The following is a 20,693-nucleotide window of genomic DNA, read 5'->3' as shown; positions in this document are numbered from 1 at the left end:
CTCGTTATCTATGATTTACCTGTGTATATTAGTCCTGTCTGTTCAGTTAAACTTGGTCTGGTCAACTCGTTAACCCCGGTGTGTGATGTCTGTGTCAGCCTTGCCTAGTCCTGCCATGTCTTGATGTCCAGTAAAGAATGTTATTTGAGTTTATATCCTCGTCTGCGTGTTCCTGGTTCCTCCCTCGTGTGTGCACCGTGACAGAAGACCAGACCCCAACAGTAAGCGGCGCCCCTTCACCTTGTTTTGTTTTCCGTTTTTGAAAAGTTTTTTGTTTGTTCCTGTTTTGTTTGTCCCTCGCGGCATGGAAGTCGCCACTCGTCCTTCTGCCATAGCCCACGACATGTCGGCGTGGGAGTTCGGCAGGATTGCCGCGAGTGTCGCGAGTCCGCTGGCCGCGAGCCCTGCAGTCTGTCGATCGCGGGAGAAGTTCACCGTTGTCCGCGGCTCTTCCAACCCGCCGATCGCAGGAGATATCCGCCGCCGTCCGCGGCTCCCAACCTCGCCGCTTCTCAACCGTGGGGAAAGCCAACCCACCGTCGGCGGCTTCACCGAGCCCGCCGTTCGCGGGAGATCACGTCGCCGTCCGTGGGGAAAGCCCACCCACCGTCGGCGGCTCCCCTATTCACGCCGCCGTCCGCGGCTTCCCTGTGCACGCCGCCGATCCGCCTCTGACTCAATGCCCGCCGGCCAGCCTCTGACTCAAGCCCGCCGGATTGCCGCTGACTCAAGCCCGCCGGATTGCCGCTGACTCAAGCCCATCGGTCGCCTTTACCCTCTCCGTGGATCTAGTCCACACGTCACGGCCAGGAGAGCCGTGTTTGTTTGTTGTGCCCACAGGAACATTTTAACTTAACTTGTCTTGTCCATGGAGACTCGTCTGGGGCAGGCGGCTCCTTGAGTTGTGGCCATGGAGGCCAGTCGCAGCCGCTTGCCCCCCCTGTCGCAGAAGTGGAGGAGGTTGCTGAGGGACCCTGAGAGGGCCCCTGACTCCTCGTCATGCCCAGAGGAAGACTCAGCTTCCTAGCCAGCCCAGGAGGGCTTCTGGTTCCTGTGGGATGTCCTGTCCTGTTTGTCTGACCCTGGAGGGTTTCTGTCGTGTTTTATCTGTCTAGCCCCGGAGGGCTCCTGATACCCCCTGGATTCCCCATGGAAATTTTGGGGGGGGGTAGTAGAGCTCTGGGTGGAGTGGGTGGGCCGAAGAAGGATGCCATGGCCACAGTTACCACCTGCCATGGCCTCCTGAGCTCCCTGCTCTGCCATGGGTCCTGTCTGTCTGTTCCGCTCTGGAGGTCCCCGTCCTGTGGTCCGTGTCTGTCCTGAGAGGCCTCCAGAGCGCCCACCCCCCCTCCCCGATGGAACTGTTAAGGCTCGGGACGAGCCTTTCGGGAGGGGGGAGTTATGTCAGGGAACTGTCATGTGTGTGTCATGTGTTCCTGCCTCTTGTGCCCTTATTTGGTTTGTTTCCTGTCCTTGTTAAATGTAATCATTAGTTAATTCTTGTCTAGCCGTGTTCGTCTCGTTATCTATGATTTACCTGTGTATATTAGTCCTGTCTGTTCAGTTAAACTTGGTCTGGTCAACTCGTTAACCCCGGTGTGTGATGTCTGTGTCAGCCTTGCCTAGTCCTGCCATGTCTTGTCCAGTAAAGAATGTTATTTGAGTTTATATCCTCGTCTGTGTGTTCCTGGTTCCTCCCTCGTGTGTGCACCGTGATATATATATATATATAAGCATATCATGGTTTCCATAAAAATATTAAGCTTGTTTTCAAAATTAAAATTCAGCATTGCATCAAATTAATAAATTAGACTTTAAAGTTTAAAGTGAAGCAAGTCACTCATACCTGATATTTACATGTGTTATTTAAGTCTTTCTGCTACTTTCCATCGATTCAAGAAGAAAAAAACAATCAGTAGTCAAGGATCTTGTTTTACCATTGAATATCAGTGAAGTTGAACTTCTGATGTTGGTACAGCGCTCTCAGAGGAAAACAGTTTGAAGAGACTAAACGTCAGCAGGATTCATCATCTGTGGTGCAGGTATCTGATTCAATAAAATACAAACAAAGAAGAGAAAAAAAGCATTTGTGAGCATGTTTATATCAGGAGCATCTGTATATATATATAGGTTTTGTAGCCATAGACTCACGCATGCTTTGTACTATCGTAAAAAAATGAAAACTTTTTGAGAAACTAATTATTATTGTTTAGCACGTTATTAAAATCTATTTTTGAACAGAGTAGGCTATTAATAATAAACATGTTCTAAACATACTTAGACTCGTAGCATTGATCATGTTACAGTGTACACTCATATTACTTCTATTGTTTTATAAAGAGCATGAAAATATCATCGCGCCGTAAGAAATTTAAATACAATGAATTGCCCATCATATTCAAAATGTTTTGCTGGATTTCAAACATTTTAGTCAGGAATTATAGTTTGGGAAAAACCCAACTATGATTTTGTAGTCATATAGCCATCCTGAACATCGTGTATGATATTATAGTATAGAAGATATAATTCTGCAGTCATAGACTCATGCATGCTTTTTACTACAAAAGGATGTACTTTGTACTATTAAAAAAAGGATATTTTATATCTGAGAACTAATTGTTATCGTTTAGCACACTATTCAAATATATTTGTGAACAATAATGAAAGTATTATGCTTTCTTTATGATTTTTTTGCCTTAACTTGGGATTTAATGTAACATAATTGAACACATATCTTTTTTAGTAATTAAAATGATTTCGATTAGTAATAATAATTATTAATAATTTTTTAATTAAAGTATTTCTATCTTTATGTTGAATGATGTTGTTATAATTAATTAAAACTATTAAAAATTAATTTCAGAAATTGAAATAATGATTAAATAAAGTAAAATATAATTTTTTTCACTCACTATAAATTAAAGATATGTAGAATAAAAAAAAACTGACAAAAGCACTGAAACTTAAACTAAAATTAAAAATCATATATATATATATATATATATATATATATAAACTAGTTCTTTTTTCATTGAACTCACTGCTGTGCATTCTGGGATTCTGGGAATACAAGCAATGCCACTTGAGAGTGAGCGAATTTGTAAGAGTAGCAAGATTGATGATGTGCATTCAGGTTTGGTTTATACTTACAGCCACGTTTCGGATCTGTTGTCCGCCCACAAGGTTTATCTGCTGCAGCAAAGCCCAAAACGTGTGTTCTCCGGTGGGAAATCTTTTATACTTTTCTCCAACACACTCTTCAGAACAGACATACTGCATCCCGCTCCGACACACACACCTACAAATACAAACCATTTATTAACACTTCTTGCAAAATATCAGTTCCCAAAAGGGATAGTTCAAACAAAAATGAAAATGTCATTATTTAAGTTGTTCCAAAAAAGTTTTTTTTTTTTTTTCTTCTGTCGAGCATAAAAGAAGATATTTTGAAAAAAGTTGGTAATCAAACAATGGCTGATAGCATCAACTCTTTGGTTAACAACATTCTTCAAAATATCTTCTTTTGTGTTCAACAGAAGAAATTAACTGGTTTGGAACAACATGAGGGTGTGTAAATGATGACAAAACCAACAGAAAAATCTACTCATATGCAAACACACACATACCCTCTGATTTCTGGGTAACCTTGAACAGTTCTGTCACTCGTGTTGGTGATATTATGACAGGATGAAAAATACTCTTAAACTTCATATCTAGACCTGTAAAATAAAACAAAATAAAAAACAATGAAACGTCACAGTGGCTGAAATGTCAAATTAGCAGACCAAAATACATTGGATTTGATTAGGTTTGGCCTAATTTGCCCATACGCAACCTATGTTGGTGTTGCCGATGACAAAAGAGGCTTGTGGGTAATCAGCCTTCAGCTGGAGTAGCTCATCTAGAGATCCAGGGCTGATCCAGGTTATTCTCTCCCAACAAAACCTCTGAGTCGTCTGGTCCTTGACCTCTGCCAGTCTCTAAATACCAAAAAAAAGAACAGACCATGATTATACAACATGAAAATGACACTTGAACTTCTGACAGGCAGCTTATCGAAGCTAAAAATAGAATTAATAACAAACTAGAACCAAATAGCGGCCTTGATAGACCTTGCTTAAACATAAGCTTTATTTAATATCTTGTAGTCATCATTACATAACCTAGCCACGAACTGTTTTGAACAAACTAACAAACCATGAGCTCAGGAGGGAAGATCAGATCCTGGGTTGAGTCGAGGGGAAGCAGGTCATCTTTACTGAACAGCTCTGGCTGACCCTAATAAACACAAAAATAGGAACGTTTTAAGATTGTATGTTTGATAGACAATAACCATGTCCCAAACTGCTATTTCTGGATTTATTTATTTTTTCCAGTTTTTAAGAGTTTACATAAATTACCTTTTACATTTTTTTCTTATAATAAAAGTAATTATTATATATTTAAAAACACAATTACTTATATAGGAATTTTCTTGATAAATACTGTATACACTATTAACATACACTAATAAATATTGTTTTAAATGTGTATGTATAGCATTGTGTAAAATGAATAAGTGTTTTATATATATATATATATATATATATATATATATATATGTGTGTGTGTGTGTGTATATATATATATCAAATGTATTAATTTTACACAATACTATAGAGTGAATGAAATACTTGATGCTCTTGGTCTGAGGGTCGTATTTGGACACCATAACGGTACAGGCTCCACATCCCCCTCCACCACAGCCGTACTTAGTGCCTGTCAACTGCACTACACACAGACACACACAGAGAGAGTTCTCACCAAATTCCAACAAATGAAACCAAATTTTATGGTATTACCAAATCACATTTTAGGGGAAAATCCCAAAATGATCACAACAGCAGCAAGATATGTATCAGCCTGCCACAAACTAAGACAGCCAGTGGACAAAACTGAAGCAAGATCATTTCTTGCATGCTGTACAAATTATTTTTCTTAAATATGTTTCTTGGTTGTGGAAAAAAAGAAAGAAAGAAAGAATGCATGTACTTATTTACTTAATTATTTTACAGATCTATTCTGTTTTATGTATTATATAATCGATTGTTCCTTTTTCATGTAACGGACAATGCTTTGGCAATACTGTGCAAGCCATGCCAATAAAGCTCATTTGAATTTGAGAGAGCGATAGAGAGAGATATTTAAAATGCAAACCTAAACCAAAGTAAAAAAAAAACAGCAATATATGCTATTACATAATCTCCTTTGGAAATGATCTACGGTAACACTTCATAATTAACATCAACAAATCTTACAACATTTCATAAATATAACTTAAAATATAAATATATGATCATGAAATTCAGCATATATAATTATTAAAAATAAACAATAAAACAAGTTGAATAACCATTTATAAGAAGAAACCCGATTACATCACATAAATAAAATTAATACACATATAAGCATAAAATTAGATAAACAGACAGATGATAGATATAACAATCTAAATAATCTAAATAATGTTGTTGTTGTAGTTGCTGTTATTGTGAATGGTTATTCACTTTTGTAAATATTTTTTCCATAGCATAAATAAATCTTATATATATATATATATATATATATATATATATATATGCATATATACAGTGCCCTCCAAAAGTTTTGGAACAGTAAGGCCAATTCCTTTATTTTTGCTGTAGACTGTAAATATTTGGGTTTGACATCAAACGATGAATATGAGATGAGATATTAACATTTCAGCTTTTATTTACAAGTATTTTCATCTGGATCTGATACACAACTTAGAAGCTAGCACCTTTTGTTTGAACCCACCCATTTTTCACGTTACCAAAAGTATTGGAACATGTGACTGACAGGTGTGTTTTGTTGCCCTCGTGTGTCCTATTAATTGATTATTCAAACAATAAATAGCCCTGAATGTCTGCGCTCAGTTTCAGATCCATTTGGAATCTCCTGAGGAAGAAAGAAACCACTGGTGTACTAAGTAACACACCTTAAACGGGTAGATCAAGGAAAATGTCTGCAGTTGATGACAGAAACATTGTGACAGCTGTAAAGAAAGACCCTAAAACAACTATTAGTGACATCAGCAACAACCTCCAGAGGGCAGGAGTGAAGGTATCACAATCTACTGTTCGCAGAAGACTTCATGAAGAAAAGTACAGAGGCTACACCAGAAGATGTTCATCAGGGGCAAGAAGTGGAAGGTTTTAGACTGGCCAAGTCAATCTCCACACTTAAACCCTGTAGAGTATGCATTTTACCTGCTAAAGAAGAGACTGTAGGTCTCCCCCCAAATCTGAAAGAGGCTGCGGTGAAAGCCTGAAAAAGCATCACAAAAGAAGAATACAAAAGTTTGGTGATGTCAATGGGTCACAGGCTTGATGCAGTTATTGAAAGCAAAGGATTTGCAACTAAATATGAAGTCTTTTTCACTTTAATCTATGTTAATTCTATCTGTTACAATACTTTTGGTAACATGACAAATGGGTGGGTTCAAACAAAAGGTGCTATCTTCTAAGTTGTGTATCAGATCCAGATGAAAATACCTGTAAATAAAAGCTGAAATGTTAATCTCTCATCTCATATTCTTCTTTTGATGTCAAACACAAATGTTTTCAGTCTACAGCAAAAATAAAGGAATTGGCCTTACTGTTCCAATACTTTTGGAGGGCACTGTATATACACATATACTGTAATTGTTATTTTCTTACAAAAAAAGTACATTATGTATATATATATATATATATATATATATATATATATATATATATATATATATATATATATATATATATATCAACCATTTATAATAATAATAATAATTTGTATATGCATTAAAACGTGTAAAAAAATAAAAACATTTCTTCCTGCTAGATAAGACAGCAGCATAGTCTCGGGGTCTGGGTCAATAAGAAGTAGAAGCATATGTCATGGAAAAGTAGAGGTTATATTTACCACCAGATGGCGCCAGAAGCATAAATGTAACTTTTAAACCTGACCATAAGGTGGCGCCAGACGCCAATGCGTAATTTACGTATCTGACCACAAGATGGCGGTAGAAGCAAGAATAATAAATCACCAAACCAAGCTCTACAGAAAGTTATCCAGAATCATCCATACATTTAACAAAAATACTAATAGAATGTTTCAATGTAATTTTTTCCACTTGTAGACTCCACATTTTAAGTTAAAGAAATGTCACATTTTAAACTATAAAAATGAACAGTTTCCCCCTCAGGGCTACAGACAAATGTATTTTTCAGTGTTAATGAGCCAAAGGACGTCAATAAATTGTGTTTGCACTGTCTCTGTTTTCTGGAGCTGTTGGATTGAACACACACACACACACACACAAACCCTGCTGTGACCCCCTGTGAAGTGTGATTAGGGAACCCCTACAGAGATCACCACAAGTTAATACCCTGCACAGTCAGATATCTCTCCCCACAGGCAGGATTAGCTAACACACCAACACAAGCACAAAACGTGCACATATGCAGATGAGATCACACTCAGAAAACCATGTCAATAAATAAATGCGTTAAATGCAAAATATTACTTAGGTACATGCAGTTTGAACACTAAATGTCGTTCATTAATAACGCCTATTATAACGCCTCTAATGAGTGAAGGTTCACACCCATATAAGTTTTTTTTTTAATTCTTAATTTTTTTTTAATTTAATTTAGTAATTTTTTTTTATTATGCTCACCAAGGCTGCATTTATTTGATAAAAAATACAGTGAATATACATATACACACACTGCATTTTTTTTATCAAAGAATACATGTATAATATATATATTAGTGCTGTGACGATATAACGATTAATCACATCCAAAATAAAAGTTTTTGTTTACATTATATATGTATGTGTATTGTGTATATTTATCATGTATATATAAAAATACACACACATACAGTATATATTTTTAAAATACATTTATATATTCATATTCTTATATTTTATATTATATATATAAATATATTTAATATATAAACATAACATATATTTCTTAAATATATATATATATGCATATGTTTGTATTTATATATAGATAATAAACATACACAATATACACACATATATTATGTAAACAAAAACTTTTATTTTGGATGTGATTAATTATGATTGACAGAACTAATATATATATATATGGAAGCCCGTTTCTGCCACTGAAAAACATATTATACATTTATAAAATTTATAAAAAAATATATATCTTACAATTTTGACTTTTTTTCTCAGAATTCTGAGTTTATATATTTAAAAAAAAATGTGAGTTTATATTTCACAATTTTATATCATAATTGCGAGACATAAACTCACAATTTTTGTCTCAGAATTGCGAGTTTATATCTCGCAATTGTGAAGTTTCTTCTCGCAATTGCAAATTTTTATCTCCCAATTCTGACATTATAACTTGCAATCGTGAGTTTATATCACACAATTATGAGAAAATAAGTCATAGGCCTAACTGTGTGTTTGAATTGTGCAATTCTGAGAAAAAAGTCAATTGAGAAAACAACAAAGTCAGAATTATGACATAAAAACTTGCAATTACCTTTTTTATTTTTATTTTTAGAGGCGGAAACAGGCTTCCAAGACATTGTGAAATATTATTACAGTTTAAAAATGTGTCTTTAAAATAATACATTAATTTGAATACATTTAAACGTAATTTATTCCTGTGATCAAAGCTGAATATTCAGCATCATTACTCCAATCTTCAGTGTAACATGATCCTTCAGAAATCAATGCGGATTTGCTTAAATATATCTGTGGAAACTGATATTTTTTTTTTTTTTTTTTCCCAGGATTCTTTGATGAATAAAAAGCTCAAAAGCATTTATTTGAAATAAAAATATTTTGTAACTTCATAAATGTCTGAACTGTCACATTCTTGCTGAATTAATTTCTTTCAAAAATAAATTTTGTTTGTGTAGTATCAATCCAAATGTGTTAATGAGTACTTCAGTAAGTTTGACATTTGAGGGACAGTGGCAAAGGTTAAGCTAGGCTCAAGGTTACGCATTGCTAATCACGGTACTGGAATGTTTACTTTCACTCGACATGACCAACAGTCTTCGATTTCTTGACAATCATGGCTAATGGCTCACTTCAGCAAATGTACTTTTACTAGCTCTGAGGTTTAGCCTCGGCACTAACACCTAGCTAACCTCGCTAAAATAGGTCTAAAATAGGAGAAAGTTATCCATTAGTATTTCCATCATTTGAATCTGCCATCTTTCCTAATGGCAATAGAACCAATCACATAAACTGTAAATGCTGATTGATTCTTCTGAAGCCACAGAAAAGCATAATAACACTGAATGATTGATGAAATCGAGCTCTGGTAAAACATCTACTTTTAATATTGATTTGTGATTACATATGTTGTAAGCAAAAAAAAAAAAAAAAAAAATTCAGAATAGGCTACTTATTTTGAATGACTATCAGTGGAGATAGAAGCTAATCGTGCTAAAGCTAACCAGCAAAACATTGGCTTACAGGGCCTCATGAAACATGAGCAGAACGAATGCATATGTCATCCATAAATCTATTAGTATGTAAATTGTCATTATATTAGATGTTTAAACAGTTTTACAAACTATTTACACCAATTTTTTGCACAAATTCTGTATGTGACTCATGAATAAAGCCTAATAGATGTACTGTACAATGCAAAAAATAAATAAATAATTGTCTTTTCAGTTTGTGTGTGTGTGTGTGTGTGTGTGTGTGTGTGTGTGTGTGTTTGTTGTACGTGTAGGTTGCTAAACATGTTCATGTTTCGGATACCTTGGAGATATGGAGAGGTTTATGTTTCTCATTATTCCCACAATATTTGGTCACCGACTTGATGTGTTTGTACGTGTGTGTAGGGTGCTAAACATGTTCATGTACTGTTCCTCCTTTATTTCTTTTGTTTTTCTCAATCCCATCCCCCTTTTTTAGGAACAGAAAGACACACATCTGCTTTCCATCACACCTTTACAGCCGTGACTCGCTCTGTTGTATTCCTTTCATCTCTGTCCAGTTTCTTCACTTACTATCTTGCTTACCTTTTGCTCTTGATTCATCATATTTTCTGTACTCTTTTTCTGCTTTTCGTGTAGCCAGTCCCTTCTGTAATTACCGCCCTGGATCTGTTAACTGTGTTTAAGTGAGTGTGTTTGCTTTGTGTGTGTGTGTGTGTGTTTACTCAGGTCTTATAATCACAGACTAAAGCAGTGGAGACGCTGACAGAAGCAAACTTCTGTTCGGCTAGTAACAGTCTAGCACAGGATAATTAACACAGTTATAGTGGATTCTGTCAATTTGTATATAGAAATAACCAGTCTTTTGAGATGTAGTTTGGTCACATGACATGTTTGGTTGAATATTCTACTGCATTCCATTGTTTGGCTAATCAGGCAGTTCTGCTCCAAGAATCGTATGTTTGGTTGAGCCAATATTACTATTCCTAGTCTGGTCGGGAGCTCAAAGAGTTTGCCATTCATTTGGTGCTACTTGTGGTGTATAAATTGCCATTTTGATTTTAGTTATCCGGTTTTTGACTGCATTTAGAAACACATGCTTCAGTCCATTATTATCTGAAATACAGCTGCCTATTAGTCATGATGGAGAGAAACAAAGAGCGTCCTGTTTATAGGCTGATCAATTCGACATGCAGGCGATTTGCTCTACCGAAACATCCAACAAGTGTTGTTTAAATTAGACCCATAAAGGCCAAGCACATCCACACACACACACACACACACACACACACACACACACACACACATATATATATATATATACGCACACACTACTATTATAGTTTTTATTAATATTTTGAATAATTTTTTATTATATATTTTTTTATTATATTATACAGCTAAATTATTTAGTTTATACTACATTTTAATTAAGTTTTAGTTTCAATTGTTCTAGTATGTCATGTTACACGAAATAGAAACAAGAAATGTTATTTGAAATTAAGTTTTTAAAATATTTTTTGTTTTATATAATTAAATGTTTTAGTTAACTATAATAATGACAATGTGTGTAAACATTATTAAAATGTAAATATTATTAAATGAATCTTTTCTATACTTGGTAACTGTAAAAGCTTTTGCGTGATGCTACCTCTAAATCAGTAGGTGGCAGAATAAAGTTATAAAGTTTTAACGGCAGTTTTTAGCATGTTCTGGGTAGCTGCTAAGCTGTTCAGTTCATCCCCATCTGATTTTCCGGCCGTTTTATCACATACCAGGTGAAAAGTCTAAGTGTTATCACTAGTAATAGCAAGCCTCTCTTCAAAAACTTGATGATCTGAGATATCATTTCTGGCTTTATAGCACAAATGTTGTTGACAAGTCAAAACAAAGTTTAATACATCAGTTTAAGATCTCTAACCCAAGTATTAGCAACAACGGTGATGCTTAACTTAGCAAACACCAATTAAAAGACGTTAGCATTGTTACGCTTGCCTTTGTCAGAAACGTTCAGTCACACGAAGGGAACCAACTGAGCTTGTTTACTTCAGTAAGCAAATGAGGGCTCTTGGCCATTGTCAGCAGTGCAGCAAACGGCCAGCTCAGGACCGTCCTGAGGGAGCTAACATTTGCAGTAGCCTTTGAAAGGTCCCGCAGAGAGAGGTTTCTCTTTAGCTAATGAAAGAGAGGATCGCCAGGGGGACACTTAGCTTTCTACTTCCTGAGAGAGTAATGCACTTCAATGTTACATAAATGTCCTCAGGTGCACCTTCGAGGTATCAAACATCACTTTTATCAGGAAAAAGGTTGAATACTGTTTCATGTCCTTTTCTAGGAGGAGGGAAGTGTTCTCATGCTTGATTTTATGACTTGTGAAGGGAAACCCATGTGTTTTAGTGCAGTTAGGCTGATGTCTTGATAACAATTGTGGTGTTTAAAGTGCCTTGTTCTGCTGGTAAATGATTTAAATTTAGTTTGTTGTGGTGTGGATAAAGTTAAGTGGTTTTAAATGGTTCCTTTTCCTTGAAGGTTTTCACTTTTGAAAATTAAATTAGTAGCCATGACATTTAAATGTACAGCATTCAATTATGTTTTTGAATGAAAATTTACACTTATCTAAATAATATGTAAAATAGTGCTCTAGTGTATATATATATATATATATATATATATATATATATATATATATATATATATATATACACACTTTATAAAATTAGTGATTTCAAATATACAAAATTTTTTAATTTATGTATTAATGTGTAATATTTCAAGGCATGTTTTTTAGCATTTTATTGGTTAACGTTTTTCTAAAGAATAATGCATTTATATAAATAAATGTATGTATAAATGATAAAATATTAAACATTAAACGTTTTACTACAATAAAGTTAAACATTGAAATCGCAACTATAGTCCTATATATATAAAAATTAAAATCGTTTCATATTAATATGTAATATTTATTTCATATCATATGTGTCTGTGTGTGTTAATGAGTAAGGTTTATTTAATTGTTTAAGCATTTCAACAGTTCACATTTTTCTAAAGAATAATTAAGGTAACTTTCTCTGGCTTTGAAATGACTTTTTATTAACAATTTAGACCACCATTTCATTTGTGTTGTTTTCCTGTTTTCCAGTACAAATATCTTACTATTCTTAGAACAAGATCAATTTACTTGAGAAGCAAAATCACTTAGTTTTCTAACAAATTTAGAAAAAAATGAAGTTATTTTTTTAAGCAAGAAAAAAATATGTTCCAATGGGTTCAGAAAAATAAACTTAATTCAAATGGAAAACAAGAGAGTTTTTAGATCGAACAATTTAGACTGCTATTCATATTGTTTGTGTTTCGTAAGGAAATACAGCATGTTAGATGTTAAAGTTGTATGTTGCCTTAAATGTTCTCAATGCTATCTTTGATAACATGTGAATCAAACATTTTTTCATACTGTTGACCTTTTAACCCTCAAACACACTTACACACCCACCTGCGCACGCAGACGCACACTGCAAATCATTTAGCTCTCTTTCTTGCATTTATTTAGGTCAGAATGAGGAAGCAACCAGAGTATATAAGCTTGTTATGAGCTGCCCTGAAGAAACGTGTACATGTGAAGCCCCAGAGCGCAGCTCTACTGGGGAACTCAATGTATGTGCTTTCTGACAGACTCGTTAATCTATAGAGCCGCTCTGTACGGCTCAGAAATAGGTCAAAGCTGAGACTAGGGTTTTATATGAGTGTGTAATATATGTGCGAGTGCGTTTCACCTGATAATGTTGTATCTGCATCGCAGCTGCACTATGGCTGTCATTACGGAAGATAAGAATCACATGGCTTGAACCGACTGTGATTTTATGGATAATATTTCTTTCTGTTGCTCCAAACATCCCATTGTGTGAGCCATGTGCTCTCTCTTAAAGATTCAGACTGTGACTTATGCATGGTGTGATATTGTATTTAAGAGCCTGACGTGTTTGGAACTAGCAGCAGCCAGCTAGAACTTGGCTAGCAAGAAACTAGCCTTCTGTAAATGTAAGTTTATTGGAATTTTGCCTGCATTATCCTCCAAGTCAACACAGTTTGATAGCTAATCAAGCTAATAGCTTATTAATTAAATCAAATATACCATTAAGATAAAGAAATGGGGTTTTATGGAGTCATTTATAAACATACTTTTAAATTTACTTTTAGATGTATATATAGTTTTCAAATAAGATAAAATGTCATATCGCAGTTCAAACTACAGTAACAATATATGACAAATTAACTGCAATATAATATGTTTTGGCAAGGTTGTGCAGTCCTATACATATAAACAGTTTAATTATGAAATATTAAAAATGATATAATATATATATATATATATATATATATATATATATATATATATATATATATATATATATATATATATATATATATGCAAATGTGGATGGAATAGCTTACTAGTCAAAAAAATTAAATAGTACTAGTCAAAAAATTTAATTATTTGTTGTAATGTAGTTGCAATAATTTATTTGGAACATTGTAAAGTACAGTATGTTCCTTGCTGATTTTTAATAAAATGTGTTATAGACAAAAAAAGTATTTTTTTTTTCTTTTGGCATACAAATGCATTTTCTTGGATTGAAATATTTGGATGGCAAAATATATTTTGAATGCTTAAATATATATATATATATATATATATATATATATATATATATATATATATATATATATATATATATATATATATATATATATGTATTATATGTATATTTATTATTATATTATATGTATGTTTATATGTATATATAGATATATATAATTTAAAATATATTCAAATAAAAAAAAAATATATAATATTTATTGGTAGAAAAAATATATTGGTAGAAAATGTATTTATGTAAATATATTTTGAACACACTTTAGGCCTATATTTTGAAAATTATTTCAAATACATATGTAAATATATGGGGCTGTAATATAAATATATTATATTATAAATATATAGATATATAATATAAATAAACTGACAAATGATTTGAATGTCTGTTCCATAACCCATGTAAGACAACTGCAAACAAATTTTTTTAGCAGGTTCTTCAAATAATTAAACCTCACTATGAGCAACAAAAAAGTGGACATGATCAAGATCTCATGCTCTTTCATCAAGAGCACCCTTGATTTGCAGGAAGTCATTTTATAATTGAGCTCATACATCTGGAAGATATAGCAGCTGTCTTCTGCAGTGTATGTGTGGTTTAAATACGTCTGAGAGGCCAGACCGCTGTTGACGTGACAGTGTTTTAAAGAGCAAATGCTATAAGCGAAACACAGAGCCCGATAGTCCACGATCAAAGAGCAGAGCACCCCAGTCGACATCGTAAACACACACATGCGAGCGCTCACACTCTTACATTCATACTGAGAAGCTCTGGATTTTGTGGTTGTGATAAAACACTTCACTGATGAAATATTCGCAAGTGTTTTGATGCATAATTCTATTGTTCTGCCTCTTTTGTAAATTTTACAAGCTTTTCACGGTTACATCAGGCCATATATAAATGATGCACAGTATTTTAAATACTTCTGAAGGCATGTTCTGGGTTCAATACAAGTTGTTTATGAATATTTATGAAGGTTCCAAAAGGAGGTTTTCACAGCAATGTCATGGGATATCCATTTTTGTTCTCCAAAGAACCTTGTGAACAGGGTGAAGGACATTTTAAAGGGATAGTTCACCCAAAAATTACATCTGTCATTAATTACTCATCCTCATGTTGTTCCAAACTCATAAGACCTCCGTTCATCTTCGGAACACAAATTAACCCTTAAGATCATTTTAAATTACAAATTAAGATCATTTACATTTATTTTGTATGCTAATATTCAGTATACAGAACTTAAACATTCCTTTAAGGTAACTAACTGCTCATCTTTGTAAATCAATGTCACATGCAATTTTTCTGTATGGACCTAAAAGTGAACAGTCCATGTCGACTTTCTGTGACTTCAAAAGACTTGTACAATGTAGTTATGAATCACCTGATTGACCGTCACTTTTAGAGGTAAGTTCCTGTAAGAGGGGTCCCAGTTCGCCTCAGGGTTAAGACCCATTCTCATTTAACATTATCTTCTACGTTTGATCCAGGGTTAAGTGGTGCCATTCCATTTGGAGCTTATCTATGGGGACAAATAGTATTGTCTAATACGTCCATGAATCATGATAATGAAGAGTATGACTTTATTTTCCATAGAAAATATTTTGAGAGCATTCAAATTAAAATGCGACACCAGGGTAAAACAAATGTTTTGGTAAGGTTATGGAATGTGTCGAAATACACAAACAAACGCACAAGAACCTGGAGTCCATAATCTGCTGGTTTCCATCAAAACGTCTGACATCTAAATGAGTTTTTTTCAGACTAGCGGTCTGATCTAATCAAATAAACATGGTCATTCTCACGGTTGGCGCAACAATTCTGACCCTAAATCAACTTCGTCTCGGTCTTAGGAGCAGGGCTTTAAAGTTCCAGACAGTGTTGTAAATATTTAACAAGTGTTAACCTAACAACCTATTAACCTTGAGTGTAACTTAACCTGAAGCAAACTAAACTAAAGGTAGACTGCAAACATTGACCTTTGTGTTTAATGTTATTGTAGCCTTTTGAATAAGTTAGCTTCTTAGCGAGAAGTATTTTCTATAAGGTTTATCTTTGCTTGTAGTACAGTTCTGTCTCTGTAGATTGTCTGTAAAAGTAAGTTTTTATGCAACACTTTTTTAAAATGTTTTGTCCAGGTTATATGTTACATGTCATATGATACATTTTAATCGTTTTTATTTTTTGCAGCTGTTAGCTTGCGGTACGCTTGATGTATGAGGAGCCTTTGTTGGCCATCTGATGATTTTGTTTAACCTCATCAAACCCTACAGTTCAGCGCATAATTCATTCAATATGAACGCAGCCATCTATTAATCAAAAGATGTTTGCATTTGCCTCCACCCACCGATGTAACTGTTTGATCCTCAGCTCCAGGTGTTACTGGTGTTTACAAAGCCAAGGAGGGTGAGCCCTTTGTGGTGAAGGGTGAAAAGAGGTCATCTGCCAAACATTTACAGCCCAGATGAACTCTTCAGATATGGAGGTTTTATCACCAAAGTATTTAAAAGAAAAGCAGCCATAATTTAATTTAGAGAACACAGACCAGCTGTTTTCTAGATTCAGCTGTTTCTTTCAACCAATGATGTTTTTTATCCTGGAAAAAAGTCTTACATGCATTCTTAAAGGTGCAGTGTGTAATATTTAGGAGGATATATTGACAGAAATGCAATACGATATAAACAGCTATGTTTTCAGAGGAGAAGAAAGACCTTACATAATGAACCGTTATGTTTATATTACCTCAGAATGAGCAATTTCTAACTACACGCACTGCGGATCCCATTACATGGAAGTCGCTATTTTGCACCGCCATGTTTCTACAGTAGCCCTAAACAGACAAAATGCTCTACAGGGCGTGTTTCATCACTATGTTGTTCTTGCGAATAAAACACTGACACAATGATGAACAAGTAACAATAATATTCGCAATAACATATCGGTTTACTGAATAATTAAGTAAATATAATTCCTTAATTTAACTTTGTAAAGAAACCCCATTGCTTGACTGGCTACTCTCTGCTGTCTCAGACAACAACATCTTTCACAATTCGCAACCTCACAAATAGATGCCGCTAAAAATTACACACTGCACCTTTAATGTAGGATAATAATATTAAACATTTTTAACTCCATAGTTAACTCCAAGTTAACTTTCCAGTTGTTCCCAAAATGTTTGTTCTGGTGATATTTGAAAGAATTGTGATAACCTGCCAAACAACTTTTAGCAGATATTTCCAGTAAAAATATTTGTATCTAAATTGGTCTGTTATGAGTCAGAATTTATTGGATATGGAGATATTTAGCATTACATTGCAGCTTTTCATGTTACAAAACGTTAATTGATGGACTGGAGTGGTGTGGATTATTGTCATGTTTTTATCAGCTGTTTGGACTGGTTCTGACGGCACCCATTTACTGCAGAAGATCCATTGCTGAGCAAGTGATGTAATTTGCTACATTTCTCCAAATCTGTTCTGTTAATGTTAATTTTTAAATGAACTATTCCTTTAATGTTAGGATTAGGTTTTTAAAGAAATTTAATTTAATGAGTAATTGGAGTTATACAAACTATTAAACAGAGCAATATTTTGTGAGCATGCTGTGTTTGTTTTAAATCGTTATTAAACGCCAATTGACTCTGGCCTATTTTAACAGTTTGTCAATGACAGAGTGACCAGGCGACAGTTACTGAATGCATTAGAGTTTCGGATGGGAGAAACTCACAAAGTGCTGATGCGTAAAGTATGGCCTCTTTAAGCCTAAGGCTGTGACACTTGCCAATATTCCGACCTTTAACATGTATGCGTGTTTGGTGGTTCCTCTAAAAAATGGCTAAAATCTCTAAGATCTAAGGACGGACACGGGACAGTCTTGCTCAAAATTCGATCATTCAGCGTCCAGCTACGTTCACAGACTTACAGGAATTCACGCATACACAAGCTCACAGCAGAATTGGGAGTTCTTGGCACCGGTGGCTGACCGAACTCAGTTGCCTAGCAACCAGGTGGCTCATTGAATGAAGGATGTCAGGATTGTGTGTGTGTCTGTACAAGAGTTCAGTTTCACAGCTCTGCAATTGACATCTGTTGATTAACCACATAGTCCATCAATGTGAATGACGCTCTCAGCAGATCTACTTCTAATCCGCATCCTCCATTGGTTTTCTAAGTTTGTTACTTGTGTATGTTGGCCTTAGAGTTCAGAAGAAGTTCAGAAGCACTTCCACAGAAATAAATGGTGTATAAACTATTTTAACTAAGAAATAGCTAGTGAGTTTTTCAAATAATTACAAAGAAATGCTAAGGGCACTAAAATTATTATTTTGAAGTTGTAAATAAATCAGTGATTTATGATCGATGAGTAATACTAATTAATTTTTTTAATTCAACATTTCATGTTTAATTTAATGTGTTACTTGAGGTTTATTTGTAATTGTGAAATTTCTTAGCAAGTTCTGAGCGAAGATTCTACACCAGATTTGTTTCTGTATAACACTTTGAATTAAACATGAAATTGTCACATAGAAAAACTTTTTTTTTCTTGTAAACAGCAAGTTTAAAATCAGGGGTGCAACAATATCACTGAGATTTGGCAATTTAAGGTGACGAGTGTTTTTCCACTTTTTTACCTACTTCTGACTTGTTATGGCAAGTAGCAAATGATGGTCCATCATTGTGACAAACTAAAGACCATTAGCTATTTAAAAAACCTTGTCCATACCGAATTGTCCCATCCAAACGTCCTTTTTTTAATAGGAAGCACCAAAACAGTGAAGAAAAATGTTTTGTGTCTTTATAAAGAAGATCAGTGTTCTTGTTTTCTTTGTCTTTCGTGGTTTCATTCTTTCTACAGCTTAAAGAATCTAAGTGTGGCTAAAAGAAGTGCCTCTCCTTTCACTCCCAGTCTCTCAGTCGCCTGCTCTCCTCCCTCAGGAGGATGAAAGTCTGAGTCTCTACTTCACCCTGATGGGACTTCACACCAGGAAACTCATGCAGCTCCTGCCTCCTCAAAGCAGCCAAATGATATGCTTGGCTTTTACAACTAGATCAACAGCCTGTCTTGATGTCTGTCATTAAGCACCGTAAATTCTTTACAAACAGCAAGAGCAGGGCAGGACATGTTTACTGAAGATGTTTCTAGTCTGTCTCAAACAGAAGATTTGACCCTGCAGAGATGCTTTTTTTACTTATTTATGTAACTCAATTGCATCTTTCCAACCTTAGGAAATGCCTCAACATGTTCATGTACTTGTCAGCACTGACGTGTTTAGCAGCATCAGCATTGCCTCTGATTTAGTTGCCCTTGCGTTAGCATCAGTTTACTGAATGCTATGAGTGTGTGTTGTGTGTCTTTCTGGGAAAATTACAAGCTATGTTCCCCCTCTAATCTATTCAGTGCCACCTTGGAAAGACTCTACTAATCAGGATATGACCCATCTTGGGTTTCTGTCTCTGATTTTCTCATTTGAAGACAACCGATGGGAAATACGATGTAGCTAACATTTCCAGTGTACGTAATAGAGGGTGAGAATGTCTGTTTTTGTTGAATAATAGATTAACTATGTGTTGCAGTCTCAGTGTTGCCATAGGGGGCACTGTAGCAATCATAAGCACAAACTGTTTTGTTGTACACCGTTTTCTCTTTCAGTTCAACTACTGTTGTGACAGAGCAAAAATTGGAAGAGAATCTTACAAGGACCTGCACATGACGTGGAAAGTAGATAAAATAGATATCATGGCCATGAATTAATAATTTGTCCCATGGCAGTGAACTTTTTAATTCACTGCCATGTTTTATTAACTTGTTCCCTCATTTTAGTTAAATATTGGCCATGTTGTACTAATTCTAACATGTTTTAGTTCAATCATAGCCACTTTGTACTAATTTCTTCCCTTGTTTTGGATAAATCATGGCCATGTTGTGCTAATTTGTAAGAAACTTATAAGTAAAACTTATAAGTAAAATCGTTGTAGCCACTGTATAATGAAATCATTGTAGCAACTGTGCTAATTAGTAAAATCGTAGTAGCCACTGCATCAAATAGGGAAATCGTCGCAGCCACTGTACTAATTAGTAAAATTGTAGTAGCCAATGTACTAAAAAGTCAAAATTAGTCAAATCGTAGTAGCAACTGTACTGAATAGTTAAATCGTAGAAGCCACTGTACTAATTAGTAAAAACGTAGTAGCCACCGCACTAAATAGTAGTAACCACTGTACTAATTTGTTCCCTTGTTTTAGTTAAATTGTAGTCATATTGTACTTACTTGTTCCCTTGTTTTAGTTCAGTCTGGGCCTTGTTGCACTATTTGTTTCCACGTTTTAGTTAAAACATGCCCGGATTGTACTAAATGTTCCCTCGTTTTAGTTAAATTGTGGTTATGTTGCACAAAATCATTCCCTCGTTTTAGGCAAATCATGACCACATTGTACAAAATGTTTTCCTTGTTTTATTTAGGTATGTAAAAAATTTAACAAAAAAATAAAAATAATAATAATTATAATCGTTTTTTTGTAAAGTTTTACATACAGATGACAGATGATCGAAAAG

This window comes from Barbus barbus, assembly GCF_936440315.1.
Source record: "Barbus barbus genome assembly, chromosome: 49".
NCBI lineage: Eukaryota > Metazoa > Chordata > Actinopteri > Cypriniformes > Cyprinidae > Barbus > Barbus barbus.
Note: the sequence above shows the minus strand (reverse complement) of the source record.